Genomic DNA, 26,775 nt, shown 5'->3' with positions numbered 1-26,775 from the left:
GGAATAAAAGGGAAGAAAACCCATTTTCTAGTGTCCCAGGACTGCCCCCATGACACTTTAGTTCTCTGTATCCCACAAAAGGAAATGAGGCTTCACTTGAGCCCTGGGAGATACCGAGAAGACATAACGGAACGGTTTTTCGAGAGAAGGTGGTTTTGCAGAGGAATCAGAGAGACAGTTCTGCACTTAGCATCCAAGTGCGTCAGGGTGACAAGAAACAGCTGCCAAAGCACTTGCCTGTCCTCAGCTTAGGCCAAATACAAGACAGCAGAAATGGAGTGGGGCAACTCCCCCCGCCCCGCCACGGTGTGCTTCCACCCTTCCTCGGAGACCTGAAGGTCATGGTGAACTAGTCACTCAAAGTGTGACAATCCCTGGACCAGCAGTCTGGGCATCACCTGGGAACTTGTGAGAACTACAGAACCTCCCCAGCCCAGCTCCTGAATCAGAATTTGCACGCGGCAACCTAGGGCACTGCGCAGTTGAAGCAGTGCCCTAAGACCTTTCCTCTCCCACCCCCGACCCTCCCACCTCACTAACACATAGACATTGGCCTCCGATCTGAGATCAGCCTCTGCTCCCTGGAGGCCACTGAAGTTTTCTCCAAGGGACCTAGCTGCCATGGCAACCCCCTCTGGCCTCCATTCCACCCACCTGGCTGCACCCTGGCCCAGATGGCCTCCTGTTGAACTGTCCGGGATGGTTAGAAACATGCAAGCATTTTGTCCCCCAAAATGTTTGTTTATTCATGAGGAAAAAATCTATTTTTAGGTATCAACTGCCAGGGCGTACTGGCTCACCCAGTCCCTCTCCTCCCACTTGCCCAATTAGAAAGATCATATTGTTTCCTGGCATACAATTCCAAGGGCACCGAACACAGGCAGGGGACCTAGAGAGGGCTCCAAGAACAGCTCTCAGTGAAAGGAAACAAGATGATTTCTGCTCAGAGTAATTTCCTCAGCATCCACCCTTCCCTCCCATCATGGACCCCATGCTGCAGGGACGCCAAGGCCACGTGGAAGTAACAGAACACCAACATATGCAGGACATATTTTTGTATTCTCAAAACACAGCAGAAAGAAGGGAGAGCCAATCAGTTAACTCTCTCTTCATCCCACCCAAGTGGCAAACTTAATAGTCTCATCCTAATTTCCCAGATAATAGACAGATGAATCCAAGTTTTTCTTATATAGAGGGGTATGCATAAGAAGGGAGATGTAAAATTCAAAAGCTTCCTACCTAGCTGGGTTCTCAAATTCTGACTTTTTAGGGGGACCCTGGAAATGACCACAAACACACAATTTATTGTATTATCTTGGTATGCTACAGGGAGGGCAAATATGTCCAGCCATTTCCCTTTTCTTTGCTCACAGTAGATGGCACTAATTCTTCACAGTGCTTTTCCCAACCAAGCCTAGATGCTGCCTTAGGATCCTTCTCAGCAGAGGCCCAGTCCTGGAGTCTCAAAGCCCACCCCATGACTCCTGAGTCATGTACATTTGAACAGGATCCCATTCACTGAAGTTTGCACGCCAAAGTCCAAGAAGTGCTGGTGCAAGATGCACCAAAATGAAATGGACTTGAAACCCCTGGTTTATTGGAGTTTCTAAACTCTACATCCCCATTTCTATTCCAACTTCCCCTGAGGTTTCAAACTGGAAGCTTATACACAAAAGGCAACCCATTAAATTTTTAAAAATTTAGTAACAAACATTCAAAGATTGGAAGACAATATAAAAAATTCAGATTTGTGGCTTTTCTTGGGGGGGAAAGAATCAGTATACCTGGCAATACTGGGCCTACATTTCCACATGATAATAGGTGATTAGAGCTAAGTAGTGGCTGCTCTCTCTAGAGTCTCCAATTTACCCCAGTCTCCACTCCTCCTTATTGTTTTAAGCAGCCTGTTTTACTCATTCTGGCTGTTTACATGGATGTGTGACTATACCATAATAGACTATAATTATTTCCAAAATCAACAAGAACAATCGCCCATGATACCTTTGACTATCCCACTTCCCAGAAACAGCTCTTTCAGACCCTTTGTACTGTCACCTAGGGAAGGGAACAATGCACTGCAGCCCATGGGGACTGGCCTCTGGACAGGCTACCCACATCAGCATGCAAGGATGTGGGCTGGTGGGGTGCAGACCTAAAACCACACAGCCACCCTTGGCATTTTCCGTAACTCCCTCACAACTTCTACACAAACCAGCCGAAGTTTTTGCTTTAAAAAAAAAAAAATGAGCATTTCCATAGGCCTCCCTTTGAAGTTGATAAGATATATTTTTAAATTCCATTCTAAGCCACACAAATCTCTCCCTTCTCTGATCTCACTCATACTGCACTTGGTTAGGACTACACAGTTCAGCATTTAATGCTCTTGCAATATATCACATAGGCCTCTGACTCCCCAGGACAACTCTAAGTGGCCTCTAATGGCAATTAGCACAGTGTGTGGTCAACTCAAAGTGTTTTAAAAAGTACACACATGAGCGCGAGCACACACACACATACACACAACAGTTTCCTTCTTTCAGACAAAACAGTCTTTTTTTGCATTTATTTTGTACCAGCAAACTGTTAGGCAATGTGACAAACACAATACATGCCATGCCCATCAATATGCATTCCCTTGTGTGCTCAGAGACATGTTTCACGTTAACTAAACTATGAAATGGAACTGTTCCAGTTTTCTTTGGTAATATCTGAACCATACTCGGTAGAGTAAATGAAAAGGGACAGAATTGGGTCACTGTCTTGTTTGTTTGTTTCCTTAAAAAGGGGGTGGTGAGGATCTCTGCGCTGCATTTTATCTGCCAACGCTGCAAAATTGACAGAAGAAACATGATGCGTCTTTCCAAAAATAATGGTTTCCATTCAAGTTCCCCCTTTCAGTTCTAAACTATCAGCCACTGATCTTAACAGGCCACAGACCTTGGCTTCAGCTGGCCTCACAGTCACAGTCTTTAGAAAGCGGGGGGCCTGCTGGTCACCGGCGGGAACTGGCTGGGAGGAAGACCATGCTGACCATTTTTAGTCTCCCCGAGATGGGGAGGAAGTAGAGGTGCCTGGGGGCATTCCTGGGACCCGGGGTCTGTGGCATGGATTCAAGCATCCTGTTTGCCGTGCCTCTCCATAACCAGCTTCGACTTATAAGTGGCACATCAAAGCAGCTGCGAAATTCACTGTTTTAAGAGCAGCCCTGGACAACAGCTCCTCCTGCATGGGAGGCAGACAATGCTCTCATTGAGTGGCTCTCTGGGGCAGATCTGGAATGACCTGCTTGTCTGAACAAACCACACAGCCCTGCTAGGCAGCTGCTACCTCCTATGAGGACGGACAGAGTTGTCATCTGCATCTCGGCCTTTAGCAACAAGGAGACCCCAAGGTCTGCGATCCCGTTTCTCTGGTGAGGGAGCAATGCTGAACCTCTAGCACAGCCAGAGGGAGCACGGAGGGTTCAGAGCAGAGCCTGATGCCTCCCTGAGGGAAAATGGCATGAATATTAGCAGCAAGAACAAAGGAACAGAAAATCCCTTACCGCCCACTGAGAGGAAGCGGGGCTCCTAATTAACTGCTTGATGTATCGCCAGTGAGTTGCAGCCCCACCTTCCCAAGCATCCATCACCCCTTCACCCCAGACCTGAACCAGACCTGAACGGTGCTGACTCTAAATCAGCCGCCTGGAAAGAAGCGGTCAAACAGCACCTTCAGTTGGCGGGCAGTGAAGGTGGGAGAGAGGGGACACCTGGGGAACTAGAGGGAGGGCGAGGGGAGAGCATCCTCCGAGCATTTACTGATAACACACTGTGACCTCACTGGAGGCCCAAAGGCCTTAGGAGCGCTTCCTCTGAAGCTTCTCGCCTGCGCCTGAAGTAGCCAGAGCGTGGCCCATGAGCCCGTGAGCCCTGGAGCCCTGGAGGAGGCTGCAGCGCTCATATTTCACATGTGACTGTGCCTTGCAGAAGCCACTTCGCGTTTACTGCCGTGTGGAAAACATGAAGGCAGCCATGGCCTGTCACGCGCTCTGTGGCGGGCTCGTGGCTGAGCCAGTCACAAAGTCCCGGGGAATGGAGGTGGGGGTCCCTTTCATAAACTCGTGCAGTGAAATGTGTGACCAGCCTGGCACCTGATAAATCAGTTACTGAAACAGATCCTGGCCTTCCGGTGACTGGGGATCCGGTAACACTCAAGAGAGGGGAACGTAAAAAAGAAGCCCATAAAGTAATACTGACCTGCAAAACCCACACAAAAGAGAACTTTCAGTTCAGACCTGCATGGCAGGAAAACGGTAATAATTAAAGCAGCGCGAGTACCTGCCTACCTACTTAGGTGAGGGCAGCCGTTAGCTGGTGCCCACCTCACCCACAGATGGCAGAAGCCAGAACTGCTGAGGTCAAGTTAAACTTTAAAAAAAGGCATCTCCACTTAAAACAAGTATTTTTGTGTAGAAATAACATTAGAATGCTTCGAGTTTGAGTTGTGATGAGGGTCCACTTTAAGAGGAGAGCAATTTGTAATTTTAGAATCCTTAAATTGCAGAAACTTAACAGCTCTGTGACCTTTGTATTTGTCTTTTAGAAAAAAACCACTGAAGGCAAGGTTTTGTCCAACTACCTTCACATCCTATGGAAATAAGTTCTGCAGCATTGTGTGAGGGCTCTGATTTGCCATCAGGAAAAGAAAAGAGTCCCTAAGGGGCCCGTGTTACCCCAGGTCACGCTGTCTCCAGCAGGGTCCCCTGGGAGGCTCCTTGGGTGCTGGGATGGAAATGATGCCGCGGCCCTAGCGGGAGCATGACCAAACACCCACTTTTACAGAGCTGCCAAACCCTTGCCCTTGTCCCACTGGAACCTACTAGCAGAGGGCGCTTGGGACTTCCAGGGACTTCCAGGAATTGCACTGCCGGGCTCCTCCTGCTGCGACGCTGTGTCTGGGAGGCACTGAACACAGCTGGGCCTGTCCCACTCCTCTCGGGGCTCCAGCCAAGCAGCCTTCCCCAGGGTTGTTGCCTCTCGCTCCTCTCCGCCTCCCACCTGTCCTCCAAGGTCTAGCTTGAATGCCACCCCTTCCATGGAAGCCTGTCCCTTTAGACTACTCCCCCACCGAGTGGGCTCTGGTCTTTATCTGTGCCCCAACAACGGCACGGCACTTCCCACGGACAGTGGATTAAAGAGCACACCTTTTCTCCCTTACTAGACAGTCCACACACTCCTTGGGCTCCGGCCTCGTCTGTCTCACTGTCACATCCCCACAGGGACGTACACGCAGGATCTGCTCAGTAAATGCCAATGGGTCCGCCCTAAAACTGTCCCTGCCCACAGGGAGGGCAGTGTGCGTCCCGGGATAGGCACCGGGATAGTAGCCTCCCATCCTTCCTGCCGAGCTCCCTGGGTTTCCCACCTTTCTCTGCTGCCCCTCTGAGAAGTCAGAGCATGGCAGCCCTGAGATATAATCCTTAGACCCTGGGCCTGGCCTCCTGGGTGCAGGGGATAAGGTGGGGAGCCCTGGCCTTCCTGTGCAGGCCCCAGAAGCAGAGGTAACCCTGGGAGGTCACAGTGAGCTGAAGGGTCTTTCCTTAGCTAGTCAAGTCACCTTTAGGTATACACAGTAAAGGACTGCAGGAGACAGAGAGATCTGTCTAGGACAAAATATCAGGAGGACAAGGGCAAGACATAAAGCCACTGCTACATGTGACCGGAAGGCAGAGAAGGTGACTTGGAGGGGGTGGCAGGAGCCTGCCTTAACCTTTGGTCACCTATAGTATTTCCAGGTAGGAATGCTAGACGCAGATCCACCTCCGTGGCCAGGCCAGGTGGGAGGGGCAGGCTGCAAGCACTCTCTTCTAGGCTGTTGTGAGGGGCTGAGAGCTAAGCATGGCCCACTGACCTGGGACCAGGATGGGGAGGCCCAAGGGTGGCTGAGGAAAGTCACTGACCACCCAGCAGTGCCAGGGTAGCAATGAGAAGGAGATGCTTGACTTGCCAATGGAGAGCGTCCCAGTTCTCTGAGCAGCTCCCTGGGGGGGCCCTCTTCCAGGCAGAGCACCAAGGCTGCTACAGATAGTAAACTCCATGAGGGCAAGGGCCATGTGTCTCCCCTACTCAATGTCATAACTTTGCACATAGCAGGTGTCCAATACCTTCCTGGTATGTGACACCTCGGAAGGTAAAACAGAGCTCAGGTCCTTGGTTTGGAATCATTAAAGGTAGCACATTTTGTCACTATGTACAAAGAGCAAATCAGCCTGTTCATTCTTGGACATAGTAGGTGACAGGGTGGGCATATAAACTGTCTAAATCAAAATCGAATGTTGCTTTCTTACCGGGCCACCATTTTTTACAAGGAAAAATTAGCCAGGAAAACCTCAGTTGGAATTTTAGTCAGTAGGATGAATATGTATTATTTGTTTGAATCCTCGAGTCGCTGGGGTGTGCAGATGTGGTGAGGATCCAGAGCTTTGCTGACTATGGCAGTTTTAAAGCTGCTTGTTCTGACGAGGTCAGGCCACCTTGGTGAGAAAGTCAGGCCAATGGCAGAAAAGTGTGCCAGTGAGTCTTGGGCCATTTTCTTGCACATTTGCATGCATGCATGTGCATACACACACTCATACACACATACACAACCCACAAAAGTACAACCAACTGCAGAGACTGTTTGGGCAGGCATTTAACTGCATCTCAGTCTGCTTTTCAGTAACTGGGTCAGAATCTAAATTTTCCTTTCTTGTCTTTTCTTTTCTAAAAGAAAACATTCTCTAACCAAAATATGGAATTCATCTGCATTGTAATCCCAAGTGGAGAGCAGACTCATTTCCTCTTGATCTGTTTCACTTACTCCCACTCGCTCTTGTTTCTCATGGACAATGAATGGAAACACTCCCCTGTAGGAATTTCAACCGCCCTCTTTGAGAAAGATGTTTTGGAAACCCCTGACAAGCTGCCTGTCACTGTGAGGCCAATCACACACGCCTCCAGCCAGTCAGGTCCAAACCGTGATGTGTTTCTGCACATCCACCTCTAATATGACCTATGCGGTCTCCACTATCTGCAATGTCAGGTAGGCTGAGTATCTGTAACTAGCAACTTTTTCTCCATGTCTCCTTTCACCAGCACAGTCTTCATCAGGAAGCCACATCTAAGGCTCTATCTCAGCCATGGCATCGTCATCTGCTAAAGAATCAAAAGTGGGGTTTCTCGGGCAGGTCTCTGTAAAGACTTTGTATGGTCAAATCCTTCAATGAAATTGTTACTTTCAGGAAGTGAGCTAGGCACTTGGGAAGGAAAATGAACTTTTATAAGCCACTAGGGCAGTGTTCATAAATTTCTGCTGGGCAAATGGGGCCCTCCTGGCTTGAAAGAATTATTACTCAGTGCTTCCTAAGCACCCACATAAGTTCATGTTTCTCCCCGAGGGCCTCACTTGCTCCAGAAGAGAAACGTATGACCAGCTTCAGTCTTGTTTAAAATGGGTGTGATGCATGGAGGCAGATCACTCGAGCCACCTGGATGTGCTGTGAAACAGTTTCCTAAACAGTTCCAGCTTTTCCAAATGCACCTATAAAAACAAAACTAAATGCCCGTTCAATTCACTCTTTAGGGGACCCTACTTTGCTCCAACAGAGTCAACTGACCGGACAGACGTTTCAACAGCCTTTGCTAATTAAGACCATTATACAGAGATGGGTTGGAGAAGCGAAGGCAGAATCTAAGAACACCCAACATTTAAAAACTTAAAACCTGTGCAAAGGTTATTCCCACCTGCCTTAGCAATGGACTTCAAGAATTCTATTTTCTACTGCACCAATAAAACTTTGGAGTGACTGTCTGTGAGCCATTAAACCAGGCACAGACTACTTCCAGGGCTGCACATGCCTGCTTAGTATTAGTCCACACTGCTGAGGCAAGACTATTGGCTCCTTTCTCTATGTTCTTTTTTCTATCAATGAGAATTATTCACATGTAATACTAAACCTCAACTTCATATGGAGCAATCTTTGAGTGGAATGACCATAAAGTTGTAACCATGATAAGACATTTTCTCAAACTAGGTATCTTTAGATCGTCCACATACCAAAACCACTGGGGTGTGGGGAAAATACCCACACAGAGACAAAAATAAAATTAAAATTAACAGAGAGAGCCAATATACAACATTCAAGGACATAAACTCTAGGGACCTATCCCTGGCTCCATCACTTTACTGGCTGTGTGTCCTTGGGCAAATTACTCAATCTTTGAGCCTCAGTGTCCTAATGTGTGAGATGGGAATAATAACAGAACCTACATTTCCTAGCATGGACCATGCATCTGAGGCACAGTGCTCAGCAAATGGAAAGCTCTCAATAAATGGTCGCCTTTATCACGGGATTCTTATTAACCTCAACTCCAGGACCTGCTGGTGCTGACTTAACACAATCTGGCAGAGTCACCTGCACAAATGACCAGAATTGGCCTCTAGTTCACCTTGTCACTTAGAGGTCACTATCTGCATGTTCTGTTTATAGTGACTAAGTTTCCTGATGACACAGTAGTCACACCAAAACATCTATTTGTTTAGCTCTTTGCTTTTTGCTGCTCCAAATGCCTGTGGATTGATCTATGCGGATCCCAGAAATGTAATCGTTAGCTGCCTGGCTGAAGAGGCTTCTCTCTCTGTTTGTTTTTACTAGAAGTCAGTCCTCTGAACCTGCGGTTTGCAAACTTTCTTTCTGAACTTGGAACACTGTTTATCAAGCAGAATCTGACAAGCAGCTCTGGTTCTGCATATGAAACAGATAAAAGCGGAGCTGTGCTGATTGTAAAACAAGGGGCTGACCAGGGCCGCCTTGCTCCAACCATGCCAGGCAGCCCCTACAATGCCCCTAGGAACTGTAGCATTCTGTGGAACATGCTCAAAAAACACTGATCTAAACAGCTCTTCCAATCTGGACCTCACGACGTGGCCTGAACTTGAGTCTCATTGGTGAGCTCTTCATCTCCTGGCTTCATCAGTAACAACAAAGTCAGAGACCCACAAACCACGATCCCTCACTTGCTAAACGTTCCTAACATGGCTGTGGTCTGCGCAGATACACAGACCCTTATTTTCTTTGTTTTACTGACTGAACACTGAGTTACAGCAGCTCCCCGCAAAAAATGCCCTGGGACCACAGTGTTTGCACGGCTGTGCCCACCAGTATGTCCTATGCCTGATATCATTATTATTGGCTTCTGGAAAAGCCATGGTCCACTTATAGTTTTCTGCGCCGAGTAGGCCATGCCATTCAAACCAAGGTTAAGCCAATCTAGCAAGGACTCAAAAAAGAATTTTTCAAATAATTTTCAATGAACATGCCACTCCTAGGGTGGAATCTACGCTCCTTACAGTGCCTGTGAAGTACCGGCAGTTTCCACACATGTGAAATGTTACAGCGACCCAAGTCAGAGAGAAGTTCAGGCCAGGGGATGAGAGTGCTGGAGCAGCCGGGAGGTCACCTCCGCAGAGCGCCCAGGCTAGGAAGCGGCCCCCCCAGTGTTTAACTGCTGCTCAGCGGAAGCATGACATCGACTCTACTGTGGGAAGGCGAGGGGGGGCTCGGTCAGGGTGGTCTGAGGGAGACCAGCCAGGAGTGACGGGCTTCAGCCAGCCAACAAAAGATCCCAACCAATCGTGAGGAAAATATTTCCTCCGCAAAAAAAAAAAGAAGCCGTTTCATGTCCCGAGGGACTGGCTGGAAGGCTGTCAGCCTGAGTCATTCGGAAACAGTTTACGAAGTGCTCCAGGGTTTCCCAGGGGAGTGATCTGGCCATGATGAAGGGGAGGCTTCGTGACCAAGTGGGTCTTTTTCAGCTCCAGCTCCCATGATCTCTGGAAACTTCTGCTTCTTCCCAACTCACTGTGGCCAGTGTGGGCGCAGTGTGACGGTGAGGACCTTCCGGTCTGAGCATTTTAAGTCCTTGGTGTAGCTACTGATGCGGCCCTGAGGCCTCCCAGCCTGAAGCCCGTGCGTCCCTGTGAACAGCTCCACCTGGACTCGCGGCGCTGAGGAGACAGTGGGTACAGTGTCCCAGGATGTGGCGCTGCCAGGCCCCGGGCACTCAGAATACGGCCTCCGTGAGGGGCGTGTCCCAAAGCCTCTCCCCCTTCCACATCTCACCAGGGAACCACTGAAAATGTGTCCTTTCAACATCTGCTAATCAAATTTGCTCTTAGGAAGCAGTAATAATTAAGCCGGCCCTATGACAGGAACACTGGCAAGATCCCACATCCCCACAGCAGGCTGGCCAGCGGAGCAGATGGGCCATATCCCAAATTCTGTCGCTTAAATCTAATTATTAAGCTGAAAGAATGAGCCCTAAGTGACACTGTCACCTTCAGAGGTAGCTGTTGGCCAGCCTCAGGAAGATGTGGCTGAGGGTGGGTGGGAAAGCTGCAACTTCTCCACCGGTTCCCCTCACCTTCCCGAGGCAGCATTAGCACGACGCTCACTGGACCCCTCGGGCTGTGATTAGGTGCGTTTCCCGGTGCTGTTAAGCACGTGCAAACACATTCTGTTCCTCTTAACTACTCACCTGACCCAGGTTTTTGGAAAATCCCTGTCCAAAAATTTAGTTTCAAGCCAGAAGAGCCTCATAGAAAGTATCTGATTAAACAACCATATTTTTTTCTGTCTTATTTCAAAGTTTTTGATGGGGCTACTGCTTATGCTAGTATAGGGTGTCCCAAAATGTACACATACTTTAACAGCTGATAGCTGTACATTCTATTACATTTTGAAAATGAAATGTATTTTAATAAACACTGCCTTTATGGTGTGTATACATTTTGGGGGGATACCCTGTATATCCATTAATTATTGTTGTATAACAAAGCTCCTCAAAATTTATGGCTTAAAACAACTATTATTTCTCACGATTCCATGGGTCGGCTGGGCATGGAAGGCTGGCACAGGTTTCATTCATATGCCTGGAAATTAATGCTGCCTGCAAAGGGGGGCACTGCAGCTCTCCTCCTCTTGTAGGTGAGAGTCTCAGGGCAGAGTTCCAACAAGGTGAAGCAGAAGCTGACAACTTCTCGAGGTCGAGGCTCTGGAACTTACACAATACTTGTGCTGCATCTATCACTCCAAGCAAGTCAGAAGGCCAACCCAGATTTCAAGGGGTAGGGAAGTAAAGCTCCAGTTCTGGATGGGAAGAGCTAAATGGATGTGTGACCATGGTAAATCTACCACATGCCAGCATCTCCCCAACTGTGTCCGAGTGACATGAGTTCAGGGAGATGGTCATGGGTACTCTCTGATCAAAGGGGTCCCAGAACAAATGCCAAATCATATGTCCCACCCTTGAAGAGCCATTCCACACATTAGCATGTTAAAGTCTCTGAGAAGTCCGCAATAAAAATAAATCCTGTTTAACTTTAATGATGAATAAATAAGTTTGTAAAAGATCACTTTCCTGTCACACCATTTTGGAAAGCTCAGTCATGAATCCTGGAATTCTGGAATAGTTCTAGTGTAGCATACTTGGTCTTAATGTCTTATGAGATGTCCCAGAAATGTCATGTTTCCAAAATACCTTCTACTACGTGGAAGTGGCACACACCACCTGAGCCCTGGGTTGGGGTTCTACAGCTAAAGGCCACCACAATTATCACCCAGATTAGACACGAAGAAGCTTCCACTCAAAATCATCTTGATTAGCCCTAGAAATTTTTCCCAAAAAGCATATGCACAAAGGTTTGGGATCTTTTTCTTCAGATACAGTATTTTTGAGCATTGGCATTAGTCTTGATTCCTACAGAATACGTGTTAAGATTCACTCTGACTAAACTTTCCAAGTTTAAAATTCAGTGAAAATAACATAACCAATAGCAGAGCAGGAGGCCAAAAGCTATTCTTCCACAAGAGCCACTCAACTTCTTAACCTGCCTACTGGCCACCAATCTGTACCCTCCCACACAATTTTCTTCTGAGTCAGAAAAAAAGGCTCGCCCATCCTCAAAACCAGGTTCTCCATTGAAAGCTTTCAATAGCTATGATATGGGGGGTGGGAGATGATCTAATGCTCTGGTAGAAGGATAATGGCCCCAATAGGGAGTGAAGAGTCATGTGGGCTGGGCAGAATCAAATCAACATTAAGGGCTGTTACAATAAGAGCACTCACAAGACCAGGAACAGCAAAAGCCGTGTCCTCAAATTCAAGGATGAGACCCCATCAAAGGCCCTGCACGGGGAGAAGAGCCTCCGTGCACTGTGAAGGCATGCTGCAGCGTTGGATGCTAAATACGAAATGAAAAACAGCCCGTGTACTCTTGTATTTGCTCTTGTATTGGGGAGAGTGACCGACGAGGGGTGGACAAATGGATCTATGCATCTGGCTGCTGGAACGGTTTCTCACAATTGATTATTCTAACATTCATTTCATTAAAGGACAGAGATTCTCCCAAAGATACACAGCAATCTGGGGCCAATTTACTACATCAGACTCAAGACATGCTCACATTTCTTTCTTTGGTGTCAAATACTTTTAAGCCTTTATCTTATGCGATGAAGTCATCAGGGAAACATCTCCTGGAAGCCTGAGTGCAGTTTCAAAGGATGGAATAAAAGTGAATCTACAGAGGAATGGGGAATTCCATGATAAAAAAACCCACTCTTTCGGTGATAACAGAGGAAGTGGAAATTCCTAAAGCAGAAAGAATCGTGAGCGTACCGCACAAGTTCTACAAGCTCCATTTATTATCTGCACCTAAGTCGTTTCTACAATGGCAGGATGTTTGGTGGGAACTTGAACATGAGCCAGTAGAAATGGTATCTACCTTTTTTCTTTTTCTGGACAAGGAACAGTTTATTCTCACAGCTGAGCAAAGGAGGAGGCCCAGCCCTGATAGCAGCAGAGGCAGCCCCCTCCCAGCCCCAGCCCTGGCCTCTTGGTCTGGCAGCTGCAGGTGGGCTGCTGGGTTAGGAGCCAAAATACCCCCCGCCCCCCATGGGAGCTGGGCTGGCCTTGGAGCAGCAGTGGGCAGCAGCAGCAAGTTATAGAGGGGCATAGGGAATGTTAGTTGGGTGGCTGATTCCCACCCCCCCATGGGTGGTGCTTGGTGAGGGCCTGGGTGGGGGTAAGGGGAATGGACTGCAAGGTAGAGGCATCTGGAGCAATTCAATGGGCCCGTGAAAATGCAGTGGGGAGTGTCATCCGGGAGTCAGTCAATGCCGGGCAGCAGGTTAACCCAGAGAGGGCGCAGCAGCCCTGGATGCACCAGCGGTGGCTGGGGACAGAGTCCAGCTCCAGGGCCTCATGGACGGTGTTAGAATACAGTGCTCCAGGCAGGTCCTGCTTGTTAGTCAAAATGAGGAGGGTGCCCCCAGCCAGGAGCCCCCCCACCAACAGGCTCTAGAGCTCCCCCTGGCAGCCCTGCGTGCGCAGGCAGCAGGCACTGCCCACCCAGGCGAGGCCGTGAATGCTCGCAAAGCAGTTCCGCCAGTGGGACCACAGGCACTCTGGCCGCCAGCATCCCAGATGTTCCCCTGGAATCCCCGGTGCTCCAGGGTCTTGATGCTGAAGCCCAGCGTCAGGGAGATGGTGTCGATGTCTTCCCCACTGAACTTGTTAAAGATAGTTGTTTTGGCAGTGTTGTCCAGGCCGAGCATGTGCAGTTGCAGCTCCCACTCTTTCTGCCTCATCTTCTTCAAGATAGTCAGAAGGTCATGGTCCCCGTAGCCCCCTCCTGGCTCCCATTTCTTCCACCTTTTGACATTAATGTGGGAGCGACCATAAAAGCAGGGGCAAGGCCCTCAGGACTTTCACAGGCTGACTACACCTTGTATTTCAGTCACACCAAACCACTCGTGGCCTCCTGACCTAGCTCTGCACTTCCAGGCTGCCCACTCTTGTCCCTATCCCTTAGTGAAACCTACTCGTTCTTGAAGCCCAAGTCATATGTCACAGCTCTGGGATGCCCTCTCCAAATGGCAGAATTAATGGTCCCTGTCTCTGTTCCCGTACTATCAGCTCATTCCAGTGGCGGTGGCTTCTCCGCCAGGCTCTCGTGGCTGGGTGGGAGCTCTTTCAGGACAGGGACACTCTCTTACTCTCTGTTGCCAACATCACACAATGGGTCTGAATGATTAGATATTTGACAGCTTCAAGATCTTATCTGCTCATCTCCTAAATGACACTAACAGCACAGTCAACAGGACGTTAGGATACATTTTCCGTGTTAAGATATGTCATCAAGACTGTTGTGTGAGTACAACAAAGAGGAACAACAAATTACATATAGCAGAGGATCCTTTTTAATGGTCCCCTAACGGCACTGGATTCTACCTTCTTTCCTTCCCCAGGAATTCCCCAAAGTAATGAAGGTGGCTCTGTTCAGACTTGGCTGGCCACAGATTTCCGCCAGATTTTTGTTTTCTTCCAGATCTGAGTGCATGGAAAAAATATCGTAATTTCCTCCTAAGCTTAGTTATAATTCTGTAGGCTGATTAGCACTGAGGAAACCTCAACCTATAAGGAGTCTGACAATCCAGTTGTTCCATCTGTTACTCTAATGGCCTGTCGGTGGTTGTTACCGAGACGTGTCATCCTTCATTTTAAGAGCAACATCTAGACACCTCTCAGAAGTTCTCCCGATATCTTCCCTTCCCAGTTCCAGGATCAGTGGTATCAAATGCTCGGTATCTTTTAAATTCCCTCTGACATCTATCAGGTTCTGATGTGATTGAAGTACACTCTACTAACAACCTCTGCATGTGCTCTGTATCCAGTCACCTGAGGCGTGTCTCTAAAGCGAACTTGTTTGTTTAAAATGTTAAAGCAGTGCACTCGGCAGGCACTGTCAATGCCTACCAGGGTCCCCTCGGCTCCCATTCCCGCATGTGCACCCAGGGCCTCCACCTGCAGGAGCAGACCTTAAAGCTGGCCTCAAGAGCAGCCATCATTCAGTGGCAGATGTGAGTTGGAGGAGACATACCCCAGCGTGCCAGCCCCTCAGAGGGGATGATTCCGAAAGCTGTTTCCTCGAACTCAACAGGGACTGAGCAACCTGTTCAAATACATCCCTTTACTGGTTCTCTTCTCCTCCATACTCCACATCCCTGTTCCCTTAATGCTTTCCAGGATTACCTCCCTAATAACCTACTTGTGCTTGAATCTTTACCACAGGATCTGTTTTAGGGGGACACAGCCTATAAAAAGTACCAACACTGAAGCCACCTGACACAGATAAGGGAAGGCAGACCCATGGGGACACCTAGATTCAGGTGTAGTAAATATTCACAGTAAATAAAACACGGTCATGACATATTTGTGCTGAAGGACCTTTGTGTCATGGTTGTAATGAGCCTGAAAGGCCCAGGAAGCAAAATGAGCTGTCTTAAATCTCTGGGAGTTAGTACGTTCTATGTGTTCTAAAAATGGATTGAATTTCATTAGCTATTTCCCACTTCCACGGTATTAAATGTCCTTTTATTCTTCCCAGCACCATATTTCCAATAACCCCTGAAAAAAGTACCCCTGGGGAAGGATATTTTGCAATCTTAATAAAGTCTTTCAATCCTTGGGAGACAATTGGCCATATTTTCATTCTCAAAAATATTAATTTTACTCCCTGAAAGAATCTTATGAAAATATTTGTATTCCTTGCTTGAGTTCCCTGGGAGGTGAAGTTGAAAAGCTAGCTAATAAAGAATAATTCTAGCCAGGGAGGGGGAATGGGTTCATTTTGGGGCACACTGCATTAGAAGTGCCAGTGGGACCCCAGGGGAAGACCCTCAAAGGGCAGCTGGCCACGTGGGTCTGCAGCCTGGAGGAGAGTTAGGTCCGGCCTGCGGCTGGCAGCTGAAGTCATGGAGCGGGCGAGATAACATGGACATGCAAGGAGCTGGAAGACAGGAGAGTCACGACTACTGGGAAGCAATGGCTGGGGGCAGCAGGAAAAGCCAGCCAAGCAGACTGACAAGCGACATCAGGAGAGGAACAGGTGAGAAGCACTTCAGGGGGGCAATGAGCACTTTACTACGAGCCAGCATGGTGTTTACTATTAGAATTCTGCCAACAGGAGCTATGTCATGTCTGCCTGGACAGGCGGAGGGGCAACGGCAGCAGGCAGGAAGCAGGGCGAGGTCGGGGTGGGGCAGGACGGGGTGTGCACTGGCAGAGCTGACCGTTCAGATGCCGACAGGCACAACCGAGCAGTCCCAGCAGAATTTCCGAGCGCGTTCTCTCCGACACCTCCACACCTGACTTCCCCTTCAAATACAGGGCAATGCTGTAAGCAATGAGCCGCTACCGAGAAGGCAATATGCGCACAGGTGTGCACCCCAAGAAACCCGTCTAGGAAACTGGGACAAGATCATAAATCAACTGTCACAAATGACAATTTCACCTGGAAAGGAGGAAATAGACAATCACAAAAGAGAAAATACAAATGGCTGTTTTACTCAGAAAAAGCACTCAATTTCACTAGTAATAAACAGTAAAAATTTAAATGGGATGCTATTCTCACTTCCCAAACTGTCAAAGATTAAGGATCCGATGACTCTTAGGGTGTGATAAGCCCAACTTGCCTAGATATACACTATTTTAAAAACTGAACAGATATCCATAAAAGGATATTCAAAGTTCATATTTAATGGTTTAAAATAAATCAGAAAACAACTTACTTGTCAAAAATAGAAGGTTAAAATGATTCAAATATGTACCATCAGATAGAATATCCAACCACTGAATTGCTTTTTTTAACAGGAAACTTAATAACATGGGGAAATTTCATAATGCAGTATTAAACAAAAAAGTAACTGAATATAAAGTTTTATACAGAGTAAGGGCTCAACCATGTGAAGCAAAGAATGTACACAAAGGGACATTCTTAGGAACCTGGCCACTGGACTGACCGTGGTGATCCCTAAGGGGACTCATTTTTTTTTTATTCTCTGAATGCTAGTACTTCTCTGTATGAACAGAGATTATTTTGATAACCAGGAGAAAAACACATATAAACATCTTCTGGCAATTCTAGCCCAGCCTTAACAATAAGTACACAAGGGCTGTTGCTTGGCTTCAAGAGTATACCAGTGTTCATCAAGGACATGGGGGAAGATGGAGGTGTGACCTTCGGGTGGGTGAAAAACCATCTCTGCTTTGAGATGTGCAGATATAAATACTGCAAGCATAAAACAGAGTATTACAGCAGCTAAAGAAAAGTGTAACTCCTCGGGGTTTCCCCAGTGGCTTTCTCTGCAACTACCCTCTTATCAAAATGCCTGACAATTTCTAGGATAGACTTAAATGTACCTGATGTGGGTGTAAATGGCCCATAAACTAGTTGCCCTGACCTTGAGTAATGCTAAAGAATCCATGAAAGCAAGTGACCACCAGCCTATAGCCTGACTCTTTCCAATCCATAGCCACCGCATGGACATAAGGGGGGAAATGAACCGAACTTCCACTGAAAGCAGGGATAGTTTGAAATGAAGCACGAAGAGAAAAGGGTGGCGATGGGGAAACAGGAGGAACCAGCACTTTCAAATCAGTCACACGAGATGTCTAAAGTGGGTTTTCAGTTGTGGCCGCCTTCAGTACATGAAAGGGGTGACCTAAGCCATGAGTTAATGACAGGAAGTGTCCATTTCCTAATCCAACTTGGCTGTGTGTGTAGGATAATTTGGATCAAAATCAGGTACATTTATTTCCAAGTCCCTCTGAGCTTTCCAAGTAGCTTTAATAGGTTTTCATAGGCTGTTCTGGGCTGATAACATAAGGTACAGAGACTGGGGGACCAACCTTATCTTTACAGGTTGCTTAGCCCTATAACAGGTTGCTACCTGCGGCGTGAGAGCACAAGATAGGGAAAAGATTACACAAGCTTTATTCTGGTTATTGAATTAATCCAAAAGGGAATGCAGATTAAATCAATATTTAGTTCAGAAGAAGTCAGTTTATGCTAGGAAATCATGACAAAATTTCAAAGAGCAGACAGGGTGTTTACAGGGGAAGGGTTCTAGAAATTTTGAGCTATACTACAGCCTTGTTTGGTGAAGTAGGATTGCCATGGTTTGGCGTAGGAAATAAAAGGGGATACAAAATAAAACTGTATACAGCTACTACTTACCTATATTAACAAGTGTCATATAAAAGCATAAGTACACTTTACAGTGACAATGAAGGAAACACCTCCATCCCATCCCAGTGAATATTCATCCAGCTGAGGTCAGTTCATCTCCTCCCTTTCAAACAGCAATTTAAAAGTGGATCATTAAAGTAAAAAGCTGTCTATGTAAGGATCATGGGCTGTCTACGTAAAGATTTCTTCGTGTAGACGGAACTACAAGATGAGTGTCAATTGGTATTCCAAATCCACCTGCTGCAGGATTTGTATATAGCCTTTTTCATAGACTTTGGCATTGGATCAAAACAAAACCGTATGGTTACTGATGTGGGATCCAGAACATCCTTGTGGACTAATCCCATTGATGGAGGGCTGAAATTCCCTGTGCAATAATCCATCAGACCGGGGACCAGAATTCACAGGAAGATAGACATTGGCCACATCAGCACTGAGAAGAGTTCCTTCCCAAGTAGGAAAGCATGCATGCTTCTCAAACCCCCGGCTTCACCTCCTCTCCCCAAGACAAATGATTTCTCCCACTTCTCAAAAGAACAAAAGCCAGTACATGAGAATTCTCTTAACATCTTTTCCTGTACTTTAAGCTTATCTATGGCAATCCCACTCTTGGTCTGCCAGAGCTGCCCCAGCTCCTCTCCAAAGCTAACCCATGGGCACCTGCCCCCAGGACTGTGCTTCATCAGTTAGCTGCAGCCCTGCCCACCTTGCCCTCCCACACCTCCCTCTCAGTCCTCATTGTTTCTTGCCAGTAACACCTTCCTACCTGGTCTCCTGGCCTCTGGTCAATCTGCCACCTGTGGTGCTTTCTTCACTTCTCTGCTTAAAAGAACTATGACTATTAAAAATATTCTACCTTATTTTTTCCCAAAACTAATACTTTGAAATCTGGTGTGTATTTTGCATTTACAACACATCTCAATTCAGGCACTAAATTATCATCAGAAATACTTGATCTAATTTAAACTTTTTGTAAAGTTTACAGTTGAAAAAGTAGATCTGCATACCAAGTTGTCCCAAACATACTGAAAAGTTTTCCAATAACTGAATTGAACTATCAGTTCTAAATTTTAAGTGAACTATAACGAAATAAAATTAAAAATTCAATGCCTCAGTCACACTAGCCATATTTCAAGTGCTTAAGTGGCTCCACACTGGATAACGCAAGTCCAGAGCTTTCACTTTGCTCATTTGGTCAATTCTAGTAAGAATTCCCCCAGGTGGGGAAGGATCTGTTCACTTGTGAAGAAAACCCAGGAAGACTAACTGCCAGTGCTTCATGCTTCTGAACCACATGATGCGGTCACTTAGTTTATTCAGGTAAAAGATGATCTTCCCTGGTCTAAACTAAGGTAACATGATATAAAAGGCAGCTCAATAAGCCAAAGTTCGAACTCAAGAGATTTTTAAAACAATGGATTTTTGTTTTGGAATCAGATTTTCTGCCTCCCTTGTTGTGTCCTGATAAATTTATCAGCATATTTATTGAGATTCACTCGGTGTTACTTCCATATGCCCCATTCTATACACAGTATATCATTTAATCTCACAGCAAACTTGTGAGACAGGTGAGAACCAGAGAGGGTGTTAATAACTTGTTCAAGGTCATACGCCTAATTATAAGGTGTAGGGGTGGGATTCAAGCCCAGGAAGTTCTGATTACATTAAAAAAAAAGCTTGTCCATTAGAAGCTCCCTAATATCAACACACACCCTAAATTCACGCTTTGCAAAGGCTTCTCCCAATTTTCAGAGCAGGCAGGGCGGAACAGAGAGGGTGTCGCCTCGCCGCCTTACCGGCGCCAGGTACCTGGCAGAGCGGCTTCTCCACTCGTGTCCAGTGCTCCTTCCAAGATCCCCAGCATCGGGGAGCCAGACGGGGAGTACTTTGGCGTCTACCATGTACCACACGCATTGCCACCTTTGCCTTGTTCAATCTTCCAAACCACTTTGGGAGGAAGCATTATCCACACAGAAAGGGAAGGAAGTTCCACCAGGTAAAGAAACCTGCCCTCGGTCCCGCGGCCAACTCGTAGCACAGCTGGGACCCCAACCGGGCCTGTGCCCAGCAGAGGCCGGGCTGCAGGCGGGGACCGCCTGACAGCGAGGCGCCCCCCAACCACCAGAGGAACCTCCCTCCACCAGTCCATGTGAGTGACTGTGCACAAACAGAAAGCAAGGTCAGGTTTCTCTGATTCAGAGGCTGTTAATTCAGAATGGAGTTCTTGTGTCTGTCTGACTGGGTCAACTTTTATTGTATTTGTATGGGATGAATTCACAGTCAAAAAACAAGAGACGCTGAGAAGGCTGGTTTTATCTGGCTAAGTCTTCAGAGAGGGGGACTTCAAGGGTGAACACAACTTAGCTCCCGAAGGCGCTGGCGGAATGGAACTGGCTTCTCCCCAGAGCTGGATAGACAGGCCAGCCTGGCAGCCACCCAGGGCGACAACCGCAGTGGGGACTAAACCAGCACTGGATGCACCAGAAACATGGAGCCACTTTACTCGAGTGAACATGCGACTCCTTACATACGGGGCGAGATGGCAATCGGCCCTGCTTCCGCTCAAGCAGACAGTGCCTCCGAGCAGAAATAAACACCCCTCACCAGTACAGGCCTGTCTCTGTTGAGACCATTTTTGTCTGTAGAACTGTATGAGCAAAAAACAGGCCTCACTACCAACCCCAATGTTACCTAGCTGACAGGCACCTGAAATTCTGGGCCTGAACCACGCATGAGAGAGTTACAATCAGCCAAATTTTAGGAAGGTTTATGAATACCTGGTTCAGAAAATCACATGCAATAAATCCCTCATTTTCAACATACAGGAAAAGGCATATATTTTTAATCAATAGTCTTTATTAATAGAAAATCAGTTTCTCCCACCTCCACTAAATAAATAAACAAACAAACAGATTATCAGTAATGGTGCCAACAATTAGTCTTCTTGGGATACCTACCTGTCTCAGGTGAACCCTGACTTTCCCATGAGAGAGAACTTTGCTAAAATAATTTCATAACTCACAAGTATTTACAGTTCCCATAAAACAAAATAAAATGAACCAACTTTCCTAATCTAATCCAAGCGGTAGTTGTTAGAACTGAGTAATATTTGAGAAGCCAATTGTTTAATTTATGACATAATAGCAATTTTTCCTTTTCTAAAATCTATAAGCTAAAAAGTCACCTTTCCACAAATGAGATGGTGTCTGTAAAGATACTCTACAAATCCCCTGTGCATGGACCCTCCTGCGTAGCAAGGTATCAGCTGGTCCTGAATCCATATACCATCCTGGCTCCCTTGGCCTGAGCTACATGCTCAAGTTCATAATGAGGTCCCTATAGGTTGAACAGGCCTTGATTTTCTTGAATGCATGCTCAACCCCCATTATTGTTACTAATATTTTCCAAAGGTGACCTTTATAAATTAAAATCCATAGAGTTAATCATAAATCACCTGTCAGTCAACTGTTTTCAACTTTTATTTAAGCAACTCCTCTACCTGAGCTGACACTTGGAAATAAAATGAGTAATTTGAACCTCTACTTCCCCTTTCTGGGAGGAATGATAACAAACAGTGAAATGGTCCACAGAGAAGCTCAAAAAGAAAGACAACTCAGTCAGCTATGCCTGTTATAAAGAGCTCTGAGACTTGTTTTTATGAATGGTAACAGAACAGATCATGTCAGAACTGAAGCATGGAAATTATACCATTAAATTTAATATCATTTATGAAACTTTACAGTGTCTTTTACAACATTCACATATGCTCATCAAGTGGTATTTCAGTAACCCTCTCCCGACAAAAACAACATTGTGTTTACCATTCAGGGCCCAAAAGTTTGAAACACTGCACCTCTTTCAAGTAAGTTACTACCAACCTGGAAAGTGTTTGCAAAGAATCACTGACAATAAGGGTATCTGATTCCATTTACTTACCTAGTGAATCTGCAGGAATGCTGGGAACTCTCAATGAACAATTTCAGGAAAATGCCACCTGGAGAAACAAATCGAACAAAGTGTTGGATTTTAAAAAAAACACATACAAAGAAGATATCATGCAATTTTACATCTCATTAAAATAGATTTGTTGTTCCACTTATTTATGCATTCATTGGTTGATTTCTGTATGTGCCCTAACCAGGGATCTAACCCACAACAACTTTGGCGTGTGGGGATGATGCCCTAACCAACTGAGCTACTAGGCTAGGGCTCTGTTAACTTTTTAAAAGCTAAGTTCACAAGGATGTCAAAAACTGGAGAAATAAAAAATGGTCATTAAAATTCTAACTTAGTAAAGAGAGGATCCGAGAAGTAAGAATTTATTGAATGATTAGTCTATTCAGAAATCAAGTATTCCTCTGGGTGAGTTCTCAGAGTCTTTAGGTAACCTTAAAAATTATAAGTCTATTAATACATTAAAACTGAGAATCCCAAATGTCTGTTCAGGACTGCTTTGAAATACCCAACAGGAATGGAACAAATTTCTAACATAAAGTATCACAGTTAACCATTTGTTGGAAATCTGCTGTGCGCCCAGGAATGTGTGGCATCAGATTGTAACTGGTCCAGACAGGCAGTACGTCCACTGACAAATGAGGAAACTGGTGTTGAAAGAAGCAGAGAACCTTCCCCAGTATCACACAGATCCAGGGTTCCCGAATGGCACTCCTTTTCCCTGCCATGGGTCCCTTGAAAGCACCCCTTCCATGATACATAGTCTCTTCATCACCCCCAAACAGAAACCCGACAGTCCTTAATGAAAAACTGGAAAAGAAATTGGCTAGCATATAAAAACTAACTTGTGCTTTTTGCATGTTTCAAAGTAACTTATCCATTTCAAAATGATTAGCTTAATCATGCTATTTAGGACAATAATGGAATATAGCAAATGAGTAAAACTAGAAATAAAGGGTTTAGGGTTTAAGAAATATTAAAAACACAATTAGGAATGAAGAGATATTTTTAACTCCATGTAAGATGGATTGAACAGAAAACATTCAACAGTGTCAATTCTATTAATAAACAGGAAAATAGGAAAAGGCCACGTGCCCATCTTCTATAATCAAACTTTCAAATATACCCATCAAACTTTGATAATGAAAGTCTATAATGTCAGGCCATGAATATCCATACTTATAACCAGATAGTTTAACAGCAGCAGCAGTGTTCATTCAAACTGGAGCTAAGGTTAAAAAGCCAGCACAGGGCTACAAGTCTCCATCTGAAGAAATTATTTTAGTTCAGTAGCAAACTTGAAGATATTGACAATAGTCACTGGGTTTCACTTTATAAAAAATAAATATAAAAAAGAATACTGAACTCATAAGGTCCTTTGTTATAATAGCTTAGGGGAGTTATGATTTTTTAATACATGTTTCTTAAAAAGTTAATTACTAGTTAAATTCCAAGCATTTCCCACAATTTAATTTTACTCCTTTAGGGAAAATCATGGGAAGTCAGGATCAGTGTTTTTTTATCTGGAAGTGGCTTCTGGGAAATAAGCCACTAGGACTATTATGAATGGGTCTGCTATAAATGGGCTTCTTGATGAACATTTCATTATCTCTAAAAGTTAAATGGCTCAAAAAATACTCAAACTAGCAGAGTTCAAAATCAAAGATAACATTTAAAAAATTTCTTTTGTTACATGCAACACATGCAAAGCTCTAGACAGTTAAGACAGCTCTCAAGACCCCAAGGATAAGAGAGAAGGCAGAGTAGAGTGCTGATTCCCACCAAACGCTTTCCAAACTCACCCTGCTGCTCAAAAGCACCTCTTAGAATACATAAGTTCAGCCAAAACTCTGAAGAAACTTATTTGGGAATGTTTCAGTATCATGATTAAGCTTTTCAGACAACAAAGTCATATCTTGTGAAACCACCAAGTTTTGATAAAAAAGACAAAACATGCCAATTCTGTGATTTTTTCATTAAATAGGGTGTTACAGTAACTTCTGTTCTTTGAAAAATGTTATATCAAAAAAAATATAGTAGACTAAACATATACTAAGTCACAGAGCCCTCAAAAATTTACAAAACAATAGTGAATGTATTAGGCACTGTCAGGCACTGTTCAGTGTACTTGACGGGAATGAACCCATTTACTTCCCTCAAAAACCCTGACGTAGGCACTAACCAGTACTCTCCCCAAATTAAAGACAAAGAAGCAGGCACAGAGATGTTTAAAGAACTTTCCAAAAGTTAGACGGCTGCAAGTAAGCGAAGATTTGAAGCCATATACATCGTCACATTTAATCCTAACAACTATATAATACAGGCAGGGCAGAAAATTTCCCCGTCTAAATCTGAGGGAAACAAATTCTGAGGAGCAAAGGCTGAATTCCCCAAAGTCAGAGTACTAGACAGCAACAGCGTCAAGAACGGAACCCAGAGCACGTAACAAGGCCAATGCTGATTTTTTATTTGCTTTTGTTTTAAATTCCTCTCATCAATATGGAACTCAATGTAGGGAGTGTGTCCTACCCTTACCCCCTGACAAAACAGTTCAGGGCCCTCCGGCGGGCTGTGGCCACTGTAAGAATATCAGTGTAGCACACACAGAGGCGGCACCATGCCGCCTCGTCGCCATTTTTCCATTTCTCTACGTGCAATTAATGTTCTTCCCTTACTGGTTGTTAAACACACAGGAGCTTGTAAAAATTAGAAATATTGTCTTTATCACTTGCCATTATTTTGTCTTCATTTTTATAGCTTAGTAGTCTACTTGGCCATTTAAATTATTCATAGCCCAATAAATGGAGGCATTGTTTACTCTCCCAAGTACTGTATTCTAAATAAAATGAAAATCACCGTTATTTTTGAGTTTAAAATGTTTACTTCCCATTCATCTCCATTTGAGTCTCATGCCCTTCTGGTCCACTTCCGGAGATCAGAGGAGAAACAATAGCTGCCTTTAGTGCCGGAGCACCCACGTGACAGGCACCAGCTCTATTTATTGAGTAGAGTTGCCAAAAACAGGAAGCAGAGCTAGTTGTAAGACCCCTTTCTCAATGATAACTTTTTATGACTTGAAATGAACTGATCTGAATTGTTTCATATTTATCCATAAAACTAGAACCAAGAAGTGTAAATTATCTTGGGAGTTAGTTATAAGGATAAATTTCAACTTAAATGTCATATTAAACAGTCACCCCCCAGTGGTCCAGGTTGCCTCTGGGACAGGTTAAGAGTCAGCTGCTCATGATCACAGAAACCACAGAAGGGAGAAGTCTGATAACTGTCCTCTAACATAGAGTCCTCCCATGACCCCTGGGAGAGTTAGCTCACTACATCCATCTTTGGAGAGAATGAGAGTTCTCATGCAAAGCCGTGCATAAGTCACATGACACTTTCCTATTCATATTCGCATTTCATCCACACTGTGAGTAGAGGGGTAGCCAGAGGGGGGCGAAGGCAGACACATTGTTTATTATTCCCATTTTACAGACCAAGAATTTGAACAATTTAAGTGGAATCACACAATTAGTAAATGCTAGAATCTGGGCTCCAACCTAGGCCTTCTGATTCCTAGCTCCAGGCTATTTCTAGCTAAGCAATATTTCAACAACCAAGACATGATGGTTTTCAACCATGAAACTTACTCATCAAGGACAGGGCATGGATGGGCCCCCCAAACTCGGTCCCATCCATGGGACCAAGGGAGGAAGTGAGCATGGAAATGAATACCAAAGGAGATAAGCCAGAAGCAGCATATTCTAAGAAACCTCCTCCTCTCACAAAGCATCCCTCTACCTCACTAAGAAGTGCTCTCTATTTTCAGAAGACAGATGCTCTGCTTACGTGTGTCAACTAAACGAATAACTGTCCAAATCCTGCTTTACTTATGGTCTGTTGATACAATAACTGCTTGAGGAAATTGGTTCCCATTTTAAGGGAGTTGGTGACAGCGTAAGCACAAAGAGCAGTGTCCTGTTTCCGCATCTAAAGTATGAATTTCTCAAAGACCAGGCTGGTAGTTTTTTTTAAAAGTCAATGAAGTGCATTGACTCTATTCTGACAACAGGTCCAGGATAACCTCACAGTTGTGTCTGACAACAGGAGTTTAACAGAAATGGGTCGGCCACTGAAGGGCTGCTGAACTCTGCAAGATTTTCAAGGAAAGACAGGAGAGTGTCCAATTTCCCGAAACTGTCTACCCCGTAGAGAGAGTGGCAGGCTGCCAAAGTCTGGGCCCTGTTAACTAACCCCTGTGAAATGCTGGGAACCTGAACCTCTGCAATGCTTGCCCTGCCCTGCAACTCAGCCACAGAGCGAATGACTGAAGTTCAAGTTTCCAGAGGCCTCGCAGACTACGAGCCAAATGTTGTTAATCACAAAAACTTCCTTTTACTCTTAAGGAAGGAGAAACTTACTTGATTCAAAAATCGCATCAACATGAAGCTGTTAAAGGGTAAATTTTAAGTATCTGGGTAAAACAGAAGAGCCTACCAATGTGCCAGCGACAAGTTAGATTCAATTATACTGCATTTTTCAACACATCGGGTTTGTGCATCAGAACACTGCACACATAGCCAGGACCACATTTATTCACATAATTGTCAGCATTTCCCCATAAATCTACTGGACCAGAACCTTGAGAGCAAAACCAGCTCTAGCTTCCTCCTCTCTGTATCTCCTGTACTTAGCTCAGTGCCCGGCATGTAGTGG

The 26,775-nt window shown here is 45.4% G+C and overlaps 1 protein-coding gene and 1 pseudogene across 4 annotated transcripts in view; both read right to left on the bottom strand.

Annotated features, from left to right (window-relative positions):
• LHFPL2 (LHFPL tetraspan subfamily member 2) overlaps window positions 1-26,775 on the bottom strand; it is a 184,971-nt gene that overhangs the window by 47,433 nt on the left and 110,763 nt on the right. For all 3 annotated transcript variants that reach the window (XM_081133668.1, XM_081133667.1, XM_081133669.1), the window contains one exon: window positions 22,045-22,102. The gene's annotated coding sequence lies outside the window, so the exon portion shown is untranslated. The remainder of the gene's footprint in view (window positions 1-22,044; window positions 22,103-26,775) is intronic.
• Window positions 13,186-20,009, bottom strand: LOC308554924 (ADP-ribosylation factor-like protein 2 pseudogene; annotated as a pseudogene). The gene is made up of 2 exons: window positions 19,918-20,009; window positions 13,186-13,730 (listed from the first exon to the last, which is right to left on the bottom strand). The product of its transcript is annotated as an ADP-ribosylation factor-like protein 2 pseudogene (transcript).

This window comes from Miniopterus schreibersii, assembly GCF_964146895.1.
Source record: "Miniopterus schreibersii genome assembly, chromosome: 3".
NCBI lineage: Eukaryota > Metazoa > Chordata > Mammalia > Chiroptera > Miniopteridae > Miniopterus > Miniopterus schreibersii.
Note: the sequence above shows the minus strand (reverse complement) of the source record. Positions and strands in the feature narration are given on the sequence as shown.